This window comes from Belonocnema kinseyi, chromosome 8, assembly GCF_010883055.1.
Source record: "Belonocnema kinseyi isolate 2016_QV_RU_SX_M_011 chromosome 8, B_treatae_v1, whole genome shotgun sequence".
Taxonomy (NCBI): domain Eukaryota; kingdom Metazoa; phylum Arthropoda; class Insecta; order Hymenoptera; family Cynipidae; genus Belonocnema; species Belonocnema kinseyi.
This window is the reverse complement of record NC_046664.1, coordinates 69564322-69578901: the sequence shown is the minus strand read 5'-3', so window position 1 is coordinate 69578901 and position 14580 is coordinate 69564322.

Genomic DNA, 14580 nt, shown 5'->3' with positions numbered 1-14580 from the left:
CTTACAGTTTTGAAAGTATAACATTGAGACGAATAGCATTTTTTTAACGCACTGATTTAAACACTAGTCAGGGCGGTAATGTGTTGGATTTTTAGTTTCTGATACAGTTTTCCATAGGAATAAAATGCTTAAAAAACTCAAAAATCAGAGAAAAATAAAGTTTAACGGCGTTAGGGGGTTACAAAAAAAGTTCCGGACAAATGACACTAGCTATGAAAAAAATCAATACACAAAAGTTGCTCTTCCAAAAAATAGCAAAAACTCATTCAAATTTGTCATAAATAATTTTTTAGAGGACACGCAGTTTTCGTTTTGGTCGTAAAAAATATTTAGATTTTTTTTAATTAAATTTAAAACAGTTTTTTTTAAAGGACACAAGATACAATAACATTTTATTACGATTACAACGAAAACCACGCGTTTTATAAAAAAATTATTCGAAAACAATTTTTAGACATTTTTGGGTTGAACAACTTTTGTGGATTTATTCTCTCGTATCTTGTGTCATGTTAACAAAAACTTATTTTTTTATTTTTAATGTTATTTATATTCTCTTTTTTTAAAAGAGCTTAAGTCGAGAGTTTGACCGCGCCTACGACACGCGACTGAAGGCAATCGGACTCCGCGCTCGGTCTTTAAATTTCTCCCGCATTCGTGCACACACATTTTAAAATCAAAGGTCAACGAACCGACAACTGTAATTTTGCGATGTTGAGCTCTCTTTTGTTAAAGCTCTTTCGGCTTTAACGAAAACATTCTCATCATGTATCTCGTGCTTCGCAATCGATTTTGTCCGAAATGTAAACTTTTCTACATGATACACAACACTTTTATATCAAATATAATACATTTTTTATGTAACTCTTATTCAGATATTACAAAATAAAGCACAAATTGTATTTATTATGATTATTTTCATATTTGCTTCTTATTTTGCTTTTAATTGTATTCTAAGCTGCACTGAAACATGTATCATTTAAATAAATTTATATCATTAGAATTCATAGAATGCATAAGAATTGAATCATACTAATTCTTATTTTCTTGTTTTTATAATTTTAAAAAATTTTTAATCTTGTTTTTTACGAACAGAGAAAAACTACTACGCATTTGCATAGGGTCTAATACAAGAACCTGTATAGGGTCCTATATAGGACCCTATGTCCTGTTTCGTCTTTTCTGTCCTTTTTCCAAAAATTAAATTTTTTTATTTTAAATCTTATTTTTTACGATTGAAAGAAAGTCTACTCGTTCAATCAAAAAATGATTAATAATAAATTTATAGATCTTTTTAAGCGAACAACTGTTGTCTGTTAATTTTAGTTCGTACTTGTGGCGTTTTTTCAAAACAATTTAATATTTTTATTTCTAATGTTATTTTTTACGCCTGAAGCAAAAACTACGCGTCCTATAAAAAACTATAGCTCTTTTTTCGAGAAACAAGTTTTGTCTTATTTTTTTTTAGTTTGTGTCATTAGTCCAAAAAACTATTGTTTTTATTTTTAATGTTATTTTCTAAGACTAAAAACAAAAACTACGCGTCCTATCGAAAAGTGATTCATTATAAATTTGTAGGTCTTTTCAGGGCGCGCCATTTTAGCTTTTTTTTTTGTATCTTGCATAGTTTTACCAAATAATGGAATTTTTGGATTTTTCGTTTTTTTTGGTACGATCAAACTTGGATTTTTAACTTTTCGACCAAATTTGAAAAGTTCTTACCATAATCTTTTAGCTCTTCCAAAAAGAAACGTGTTTTTTATTTTCTTAAATTTTTTTTTTTCATATCATGCGTTGTTTGGCATAAAATGTTCATTTTAGTTTTTTTTTTAAATTTTGAATATGCTCTGACTATGATAATTTTCTTTTCATAGAAAAAAGTCATGAGGATCAATTATTTTAGTTTTTGAGTACTATAAACAACCGTTCATAGAATATTGAAATCTTAAAAAAATGGGGTTTCAAAATTTTTGAAAACGCGCTCACTTTTTGAATTTTGATCCAAAATAGCTGATTTACGAAGATTTTCTTTCTTTTTAGGCCTAAAAAAAGTGTGCCAAAGCAGAATCCAACCTGATCAATTTTTCGAAAGTTATCGTCCCTGCAGAATACAAACTACAGGCAGACAGAATGACAGATAAACGAACACCTTCGTAAAAATCATTTTTTTTTACTCAGTGGGTCTAAGAACGTGGAGATTTGATGAAAACCGACATAGTGAAGTTTAACATAAAATCAATACCTTCTCATTAGGATGAGAATGTAAAAAACCATAATAACAATTTTTTTCTCTAATCTTTTTTTCATATAGTGCGTTCTTTTGATTTAAAATCTTAATTTTTTTGTGTGTGTGCGTTTTTTCAATTTTGTAAATGCTATAACTCTGATAATGTTTAGTTTTATGAAAAAAGTCACTAGGATACATTATTCGACTTTTTAAATAATACGAATATCCGTACAGAGAATTTTTGAATCTTGGAAAAAAGTGGTCTTAAAAATATTCAAAATACACTCACTTTTTAACTTTTCATACAAAATGTCTGGCTAACAAATTTGGCCTTGATTTAGGTCACTAAACAAGTGTACCAAAGACCAATATAATAGAATGAGGTAAAAACCTGTTTTTCGGATTCAGGTGTCTCAAAACCTGGACATTGGACAAAAACTGAGGGGAGGGATCAAATTTTACTAATGTAGAAAGAATGTGTGAAAAGAAATGAATGTAAGATAAAACATTTTTGACGATAATGGCTTGATTTCTTTTGAGAAGCAACAAGAAAAAGATTCACCCATCTAGTGTATGTGGAACTTGACCTGAATCAACTCGTTAATTTTTTGAAGATTTTCTCAAGACCTTAATTTGAAAAGTCGAAATTTTTTATCCTTTTAGCACGTGTGTAACGCATCACAAATAACTTGTAAAGTTTTGGGGTTGAATTCTTGTACCAGTTGTCTTACAGAATTTTGATTTTTATAAGTGAGGTTTTTTCTATGTTATTTTAAAGGTAACTTAATGAAAATGCGCAGTTTCACGCGCACATATCCATTTCAGAAAAATTAGAGAGCGTTATAGGAAGAGAAAAATTTCATACTGTTAAATTCAAAACTGATTTATTTTATGACTACCTGTAAATACTAGCGCGCAATAATAAATGATTAATTCTAGTTTATAAAACATATTTAAAAAAGTCTTATTTTCTTCATTTTAATATTTTTAATATTTTTGCGGTTACAATCTTTGTTACGTATTTGGAAGTCTTAACGCTCTCCACAAATTTGTTAACAATATTAATTTTCGTTCCCGCAGCAGACAAGTCTTGTCTAATATTAGATTATTATTCAAGTATTGTAACTATAAAATAGTTCCTTACTGTTTTTAGTGCTCAGAAAGTTTTAAATTATTACCGTTTGATTTCACAATATTAAACAATTTCTGGAAGTTCAAAATTCAATTATTTTTTAATTATCAATTCTACATGGAAGTTTTTAAATTTTAAACGATGACTAATTAAAGATTTTTTTTAAGTTACTTAATTGCGTAAATGTAACAGTATTTGACCAATTATATTTGAATAATAAGCGTCTTATAGGCAAACCTATCTCCTACGGATCGGTGAATAAACTCCAGATACATAAAAAAACTTAGCATCCATGAAAAGATTAAAATTACGAAATTGATTTGAAAATTTAAAGAACTCTTAGTATTTACAAATTCCTTTAAATAAATTTGCAAATAATTAATGTTTTTAATACTAGAAAATTAAAATGTAGTGAAGTTATAACGCGTATTGTGCGCTTATATTTACTGCCATGATTAAAAACAAATAAGTCAGAAATTTAACAATATTCCTGTAAAGCTCTCTTTTTTTGTTTTAAATGGATGTGTCAACGTAAAGTTTTAAATTTTATTCAAATTACTTTGCTATCTTCATTAGCACAAACATTTCGACTTTTCGAAGAAGTGTTTTTTTACAGAATTTTTAATTTAATTTTTAACTTAATCTTAAGACTTTAGATGTTGTTTTAGAGTGTTTGAGGGAGTATTCCACATACGTGAAACGTAGCCTTTTCTAAAGTAGATTCCGGTTTCTGTATCATTGATCTCACAGATTGACAACAAGGGACGAGTTTAATGAAAATGTTTAATACATCTATAATGAACAAATTTCATGAAATCTTGCTATAGCAGTAGAGTTTTTTCTGATGCGCATTAGGGTGGTTTTCCCCATAAGAAGACTATTATAAGTAAATTATTATAAATTTATAATAACTTTCCTTAAACAATTCTTTCATGAAGGAATAAAACAGAACCTTTTTTTCTTTGTTTCCGAAAAAGATTGGCTGGGACATTGGCAGAAGCTTAAAGGCTTCGGAATCATATAATACAATATATTGACTTTTTATTATTATTTGTAATTACAAGCAACCTGTAATATTTTAACACGACGTTATATCACAAAAATTTGTATGTAGTATTCAAGTTCAATTAATGGTGAAGAGGATCACGGTTTATTCACTTTACAAGAAAATTCACTAAGACTGGGCGAGCACGACCTACTGCAACTTCCCTGATTTCATCTGTGGACAATGAAGTAATCGTGCCGCTTTCTGATTTTTACTCGTATTTTATTGTACAGGCGAGAATTATATTTATATAGTCCCGCAATACGATCACTGCTGATCAATTTTGCAAAGACTTCACCATTGTGTGTTGATAATACAATATGTTCTTGGGTTGATATGGGCCTATACGTATTTCGTCTTATGAGTATTTTAATTTCTTTACCCGCAGGGAAACTGTATCTTCGAAACTCGAATACATGATTTAAATTTATGGTGGAAGTTAGCTGAATAAATGAAAGTTGGTCAAGTTCATATCCAAATCCGTCAGGGGAAGGAAGCCTCATAGGTGGATCCATCAGTCTGGCAGGAGGAAACCTGAACCTTTGTCGCAGGGCAGAATGAAAAGGAGAAGAAGACTTGATCGGAAAATGAAATTTGGCAGCAGATAGAGAACTCACAGGAGGATGCTGTGTGACAGAAGAAAAAGAAGATGGGCACCTACGAGGAACACCGGTAATAGAGGCGCCATCAGGCAAACATTCGAACTGTACACTTAGGTCTGTAAGAAGCAACAGAGGATTCATGTTATTTAGTGTGGTTTTATATCGTAAACGAGGCAGCAGAAACAGTGTTGTAAAATTTAAATACCGAAAACATCTGCAAACCATAACACGGAAAAAATATTTAGTATTCTAATATTATGTCACACTCGGTCAGTAACATCAAAATCTGTCGGGCTGTACCACTTGGTGTACTGCAAAACATTGTTTATATAGGAGTTTCACTAAAATGAATTAATTTCGGCGAAATTAGGTGAAAAATTGTGATACAGCTCGGCTTTTAGGAAAGAAAAGCTATTTATTTCATTATTGTTGGTAATTTTAAAAATGTGCGATTAGGCAACCCGTCACGAAAAATTATAATTTTCCGTAATTGAGGTTATAAATTCAATTTCCGGTGACTTATGTCATGATACTTTTCGAAAATAAGTGATTTTATGTAGTTTCATATGAAGCAAAGTTATATCAAAGAGACTTTAGAGGATTTTGAAAGATTTTAAGTAATCTTAGGATTTCTCAAGAGATTTTTTAACGATTTCAAAAAATTTGCAGGGATTTCAAAAGAATGCAACAAAATTGAACGATTTTAAAGGAATTTCAAAGATTTTTAAAAATAATCCAATGAGGTTCAAGGACTTGCAAGTGATTTAATCAAATTTGAAAGTAGTTTAGGTTATTTTAAAGAATGTCAAGCGAATTACTGAAAAGTTATTCAAAAGGATTTTAATTAATTTGAAGAGATTTCAAGGGATGTAATTTTTTTTACAGAAATTTAAGAAAATGCAAAGGATATTAATTAACTGGAGGCAATTTCGAAAATTTGAAATTATTTTAAAGAAGTTAAAAGGATTTAAAAAAACCGGAGGAGTTAAAGGATTAAAAAAAACGTACAGAATTTCTGAATTTAAGTGATTTTATGGTATTTAAAAATAATTCAAAAATGTTTCCAGATTTACAAGAAATTTTTGAACATTTTAGACAGTTTTAGTAATTTTTGAGCTATTTAAAAAGTTATTTAAAAAGATTTTAATAAATTTTAGGAGACATCAAGGGGTTTAAAAAATTACATGATTTAAGGATTTTCGAAAGATTTCAAGGAGTCTAAAAAATTTTAAGGATTTTAAGAGAATTTAATTAATTTCAGTCAATTTTTAAAATATTTAAATGATTTTAAAAAAGTTGAAGGAAATTCAAAAAAATTTGGAGGACTTTAAGGATTTCTAAGAACTCAAGTGATTTTAAGGAGCCTGAGAAAATTTAAAGGATTTTTGATTCAAAAGATTTGAATTAATTTCAGTCAATTTTAAAATATTTTAAATTATTTCAAAGAAGTTGAAGGAAGCTCAAAAAAATACGGACGACTTTAAGGATTTTCAAGAAATCTTACAAGATGTTTATGAGTTCAAGTGATTTCAAGGAATTACTAGAGAGTTGGCGGAATCTTAAAATTTCTTTTGAAAGTATTTAAAAATAATTCAAAAATAATTCAAAAAGGTTGAAGGATTTACAAGTTATTTTGTAAGATTTTAAGACAGTTTTAGTGGTCTTAAAGAATGTCAAGCGAGTTTTTGAAACGTTATGCAAAAAGATTTTAATAAATTTGAAAAAATTTAAAGATTCTAAGGATTTTTAAGAGATTTAAAGGAAGTTAAGAAACTTTAAAGGATTTTAAGAGATTTGAATTAGTTTCAGTCAATTTCGTGAAACTTTGAAGATATTTAATTATTGTAAAGAAGTCGAAAAGAAAAAAAAAATTCGGAGGAGTTTAAGGATTATCAAGAAATCATACAGGATTTCTAAGAGCTCTAGTGGTTTCAAGGAATAACTAGGGATTTAACGACTTAATTTGAAAGTTATTTGAAAAGATCTTAAGTAAATTGCAAAAGTTAAATATTTTAAGGATTGTCAAGAGATTTAAATTAATTTAAGAATATTTTAAAGATTTTGCGCGATTAAAATTAATTTTAGTCAATCTCAAGATACTTCGAAACATTTGAAATGATTGCAAAGAATTTAAAGGAATTAAAAAAAAAGTCGGAGAAGTTTAAGGATTTTTAAGAAATCTTATATATAGGCTTTCTAAGAAGGATCACAGTCTTTGATCATTTTTGTTTACTCAAAGTGCAAAAATAATCTATTGACATCTCTAAAAAGTATACTTTAACGAATTACTAAAATTCAACAAGAATTAAAGAAATGGCTTTTCTATCTGAGAAGCAAATTCAAATTACGATTTTTCACTTACTTTCGGCTACAAAAATTAATTTTAGTCCAACTCCTATATAATCAATGGCTATTAGGAGAAAAACTAATGAATGCTTTAAGCAAGAATTTGGTGAACCGTGTACTTAATCAATATTCTTGTCTCTCGTTTAAGTATATATATATATGTTTGTATGTATCTATGGTATCTTAATCTTCATCTGATATACTATAATCACCAAGCTTATATTTTCAATATTTTCAGATTTATATTTCATAAATATGCTTCGTTTTTTTTTCTCAACTGAGGCTAATTTTGTCGGCATAAAGCGATTTTTTCTAATAGCTCTTTGATAAAAATCTAAAACTCAACAGTAACTTGACGAAAAATTTACATTATCTTTTTGTTTAGATACATCCAGCTTAGGAAATTGGTTGGTCGTTATTTATTAACGAAAATAATCTTTAACTATATTTTTTGAGGATACTAGCTTTCATGATCTTGTAGCTTCCTCAATAGTTACTAAAATTCAAACACAATATGTGATAATCCTATTTTTTAAATTCCATTCATTTTTGAACTGTAAAACATATTTTCTACTGAAAATACTTACAATAAGTGAAAGAGAAATGCGCGAATTTAGAAAAAAACAGTTGAAAGTTAGGATAGAGATAGTGCAATTTAATTTAGGGAGTTTAATAGAATAAGAAATCAGATGGCCGAATCCATTTGAAATCAGGCAGCGTCCTGCACTTGAAAAAGTAGAATCTTTTGGTGATGAAATATGTTGTTTTAGTAGAAATTAGGCAATACGTATTTTTGCGGCTTGAAAAAAAGATGTTCTAAAAAGTTATGCGTACTTGAATTTTGTGCTTGGTTTTTCCAGAAACGAGGACTATTTTTCTTTTAAACAAAATATGTTAACATGAAAGTTGTATAAGAAGAGAAAAACATTACATTGTTAAATCTGGAACTGATTTATTTTGAAACTACCAGTAAATAAAAGCGCGCATGCGCATGCTTACGTCCACGGATTTTTATGTTCTAATATTTAAAACATAAGCGTTCTGAACATTTTTAAACATGTTAAATAATTTAATAAATCATCAATTCTAGTTTGTAAAATATATTTGAAACGGTTCTTCTTTTTTCATTTTATTATTTTTATTATATTAGCGTTGGATAATCAACAAGTTTGATTTTGCAATTTTAGAAAAATTTTCAACGTTCGAAATTCATTAATTTTTAAAATTTTAATTGTACATGGAATTTTTTTTCAAATATAGGCAATAAATAATTAAAGATTTTTAAACTGTTACTAATTAAAAGATAACAATATTTAATTAAGAAGCACCTGATAGGCAAGACTTATCTCCTACAGATCAGCAAATAAAAAGTCGTACGTCAAAACAGCAAGATTTCCAGATACCTAAAAAAATCTTAGCATTGGAAAAAATATTAAAATTACGAATGTGATTTCAAACTTGTTAGAACTCTTATTTTTAGAACAATATTCATTAATGCTCTCATTTTATGCTATAATTTTTTATTAATTGTGTTTTTCTATTCCTATAAAACTCTCTTTTTTCTTTACAATGGATCTGTCGGCGTAAAGTTTTAAATTTTATTAAAATTACCTTCTTGCTTTTATTAGCGCAAACATTTCGACTTTTCGAAATAGTGTCTTTTTGTATAATTTTGAAAACTATAGGATTTAATTTGGGGTGTGATTCACATGCGAGTTTTAGCAAAATTATTTTGACTTTTTACATCAACGTCTTTATAGAATCTTTGAAAAATTGGGGGCTGATGAAGGGTGGGTTTTACATGAGTGCGTTCTATTTTCATGTTAAGGTCTTTTAGAAGAATTTTTTTTTAACTTTAGAAATATATACTTTTTATTGTGGATTCAGATTCTCCATAAAATATACATAAGTTTTATTTATAAACTCAACGTTTACACGCTGGTCTCTTTCAAAAGACTACAAAATGAAATTATTAATAGAAAATTTGAAAGAGATCTGGAAATGCATTTATTTCCTTCGCAACGACAATTTTTTAAATTTGCAGGTTATAATCACGAATTTCAAATGATAGTCTCTAACAAAGAAATAAAACGTGAACTCGGTACTTTCCGTATTATTATTAAATATAACTTCAAATCACGTTTCGATTTTCATCATTATCTTTTTAAGCATTATAAAATTACGAGAATGACACCATAACCCGCTCATCCATATTGTTCTCAGACGAGTCGTCTTTCACTAACCACAGTAACTGAAAAAATTATATTCTAAAATTAAAAATTTCTGAGTGAAAAAATATTTGAACAACCACCACGAAATGTTCCCACTGCAATCTGAAAAAAGGAACATTCTCCCCCTCTCTCCTACCCTAAAAAAGAATAAGAAAAGAAGAAAATTATTTCTTTTCAATTTGGACAAAAAATTATAAAAAGGAGAAAAGAAAAATGAGAAGGCAACTAACCAAATCCCCTTCCTTCACTTTTTTATTTCTTTCGTCCCTTTTATTCCTACCATTATCAAATCACAATAAAAAACATCTGTAAAAAATAATCACTAACGTTTCGGCACTCATACATCACCCTTATCAAGGCAACAAAATTTATAATATTAAATAAAATAAAAATAAAAATAAAAATAAAATAAAATAGAAATAAAATGAAAATAAAATGAAAATAAAAATAAAACATGTTGCCAGCAGGAACAGCACCTCTGCCACGAATGCTCTCTTCACTGAAAACTCAGAATCAAGTGAAAGTTAAAAAAAAAGTTTAAAAAAAGTTTTAAAAAGTTTATTTAATTATTTGTATGTTGTACTTACCACTTTTCTGTTAAGCAGAACACTCAATGCCCAAAATTAAATAAAAACAGAACTGATCTGAAAGCACGTGGCACGAAACATTAAAACCAATTATTGAACAGAGCAAGGCGCATTTTCCTTCGTGCATTTCTTCTTCCCCAATAATATTCTCATTTTAAGAATATTTTTTCCCTTTGGTTAGAATATTCATGTAAGAATATGACGCTATTAATATTAGAATGCCGTTTATCCGTGTAAGATTAATACACATAACATGTATTATTGGATTGTAGAAGTTGAGCGTCAGCATCCACGGTCCGAACGTCTTGTGCTATACATATTTTAAAGTTCAAATAATTAAATTTAAAAAAATATTGGCTTATGAAAAATTATAAGACGGACATTTTTTCTATTTAAGGTTTTTCTTTTAATCCATATTTTTAGTAATAAAATCAAGAAAGGGATGAAAAATTTCACCAAATTGCGTTATATTTTGAAACATAAAGCGTCCCCACTCAGACCATATTATTGAAACTGTTTTAAACTTGGTATAAATACGCAATATATCCTAGCGATACCTATAAAATAAAGAAAAAAGCTAAAAACGTAGATTGTTTAATAATAATTAATTGTAAGAGTTGAAATGACTTTTAGTGAAGTATTTGTTACTTACTATAGGAGGAAGATTTCTGGAAATGTTTAGATCGATTCATTTAAAATGGGCTGATAAATCCGTTTTGTGAAAAAGCACGCGACACCGCACAGTGGTCTGGAATAGGAATTTACTGTTCATAATCGCCCACAGGTCGTATTTCTTAACCGATTTAAAAGGTTTTTTTTTAGAAATGCTCAGCAATTAATTTTTAAGAGAATTGTGGTTTGCTTTTTTAAATTTTTTTCACAGAGCAGCGATATATAAACAAATATAGTGACAAAATTGACCATTTTAGCTTTGTGAAGTTTTATCTCAAAAAAAAATACAGATAGAAACTCACTATCAGCCGGAATTATTGCACAAGCATTCATAGAACATAATTAATTTTAATAATATATAACTTAATTATTATAAACAATTTATATAAACAAATTCTTTATAAACGAGTTTTTCTCATATAAACAATTTTTTTAACAAAACTATGATTTATTTTTTTTACATGCAAAAAGGACGGTTTTACACTGAAATTATCCGACAATAAACTAACAGTGATTCCAAAATTGCATATGGGAAATTAAATAATAATTTGCGTGATTGTTAATAACAATTTATGTAGCAAAATGTCCATAGCAATAACGTTGTACTTGCGTTTTCAGAAGTCACTTATCTTTCATTTGTTTTATGCAACTTCCTGAAAAATAAATGACGAACAAGTGAAAATAAGATGCAATAACACTGTACTTGCGTATTCAGAAGTGACTTATCTTTCATTTGTTTTGTACGCAACTTCATGAAGAACAAATGAAGAACAAGTGACTCTCAACTAAAAAGTACAGTTCCTGCTTTGCACGTGCTCTCGCAAGAGAAATCATAATTTTCGTTTATATAACTGAGAAAGGCTGCGTTGAAATTATCTTTATTATAATTATAATAATCTCATTATTACTATAAGTATTAATTTCTTCATTGATTCAATAACGCAAATAAGATTATCACAAAAATGATTGAAGAAAAAATAACTTTTTTCTACGACCAACCGCAGATTGTTACGCATTGTTTTAAAATTGTTATTGACAATTACGCAGATTATTATTTAATGTCCCATATCCAATTTTGGAATCACTATTAGTTTATTGTCAGATAATTTCAGTGAAAAACCGTCCTTTTTGCATGTGAAAAAAATAAATCATAGTTTTGTTAAAAAAATTGCTTATAACAATCATATAAATTATTCTTTATTTAATTTTGTTGGTTAGTCACCACAATAAATGTCAGTCTAATAATTATTGAAGAGAAAAACATTTTTTTCTACGAGGAAACGGCTGATTCGGAAATTTGTTTGACTAAATTGTTATAAACAATCTATATCGTTTATGTTCGATAAAGCTTAAAGTATATAAATGGCTTTAAAGACAATTGTGAATCACTCTTGTTCAGAAAAATCAATTCAGCTATGAGAAAAACTCGTTTATAAAGAATTTGTTTATAGAAATGTTTATAAAAACAATAGTTGTTAACTCATTCTAATTTTTTTTACAAATTATGATTCTTATGAAAAATATTAGCAACTAGCATGAAATAAACGATTTTTTCTATGATAAAAACTCAGGAACTCTGTGAAAAAAATTTAAAAAAGCAAACCACAATTCTCTTAAAAATTTATTGCTGAGCATTTCTAAAAAAAAACTTTTAAATCGGTTAAGAAATACGACCTGTGGGCGATTATGAACAGTAAATTCCTATTCCAGACCACTGTGCGCCGTGTACGCATTGTTAGCAGATTCAAGCGCTTCTCAACGTTAGCACTCTCGCCTATTGTTTTCGGTGAATTAACAAATAACCGAAAATGTAAAAATGTATGCATCTCAAGTTATTTATTCTTTAATTTTTAAAAGACATTATTGGAACTGTTTATAATTATTTCTGATCATTTATCATACATTTTTTAGAGCGGTTTAGTACAGGAACATTAAAATTATATACTCTCCTTATTATTTATAAAATCGTTTATGCTATATCACAAATATAATCACATTTTCTGGCAAGATTATTAATTACTAGTGATTTTAATATTCTGTCAAATCTATATAATGACGTATTTATAAATAGGTCCATTTTGCAATCCTACTATTGTTATTTATATTGATCGCACAAATTTAGCTCTCAATCATTGAACTGTTTAACACTTTTTGAGCTACATAATCACCCAAACTCTAAAAGTAATCTTGGAATTTCATAAGTTCAGAATCTTCGATTATCAACAAACACATTTTTTAGTTTACACTTGTAATACACATTGTCTAAAAATTTGTTTTAATAGACACTTTTTGCTTTTAGAATAAAGGTAGAAGGTCGCTGTTTTTTAATTAAAAATTTTTTTTTATCTTTTCAGTTACAGCGCCAAAATGCTTCATTCAAGTTTAGTTGATGTTATAAATAATAAAAGTTACCATAAATACTTATTTAGGTAATTCATTATTGTTTATAACTGAAAGACAAATAATTAACACATGATAAATAAACAACACAATAAATAATTTTAAAAAAATTCATTCAAAGAAAAAGGATGTCTTAAAACAAAAAAAAACATAGAATGTAATGTGTAGTTAGTACGACAGTAAATAACCTGTGAAGATGATGTTATAAAATATAACATAAAGTTTATTGCAGACCATGAAATGGAATTTTGTAACAGTACACATTTCATCATGAGCTCCCCCCCTCCCTCGCCTCATCACTATTCACTGGAACAAAACATGCCTTTTATAAGACGTATATGTAGAAAAATCAAACAGTTCTCAATAAAATAATTGATTGCTATGAATTGCAAAATAGACCTATTTATAATAATGCAATTACATGGATTTTACAAAACAGTGAAAACACTAGTAAGTAATAATCTCGCAAGAAAAAGTAATTATATTTGTGTGCAAATCTGCCCAGTGCTCAAACACGTGGTCAGTGACACTCACGTCTATCACGATTTCCTGAGGCAAAATAATACCAAACTGCCCGTACGAGCGCCGCTTCCAGTTGACTCAGCCGAGTGAAGAAATCTTTGGCCCACAGAGTTTGAAGGCACAAACGGCTCTCCATCAATCACCAAATCTTCAAACCAGTCTCATTATCGAAAATCAAGTCGGGAACATTCCAACCCAAACCCCGACTTGTATAATTTTCAAAAAAGTACACTTTGTGATATAGCATAAAAGGGTTTAGAATTAATAAAGAAAGTATAGAATTTGATGTTCCTGTACTTAATCTCTCTAAAAATGTATGATAAATTGTCAGAAATAATGATAAACAATTGCAACAATGTGTTTTATTAATTGAGGAATAAACAACTTTTTGAAGCACAAATCTCCATATTTTCAGTCATTTTCTAATTCAATAAAAACAGCGATATATCCAAAAATATAAAGCAGTCTATTTTCTATTAATTAGGGTAAACATCAGGCTTTTTAAATAGTTAATAATGTTTAATTTTTAAAGAGACCGAGTCATTTATAGGATATTGTACAGTTGAGAGTACTAATTTTGAGAAGCGCTTGAACCTGCTGACAATGCAATCATACACGGCATCGCGTGCTTTCTTACAAAATGGATATTTCTGAAAATTTTCAATGAATCGATCTAAAAAATTTCACAAATCTTCCTAAAATAGTAAGGAACAAATGTCTCACTGGAACTTGTTTCAACTCTAAAGTTTACTCGATACTTTTCTTCGCCGAAGCTAGGAAAACGTGCTTACAGGCAGGTCTCCATTTGCAATTAATTCT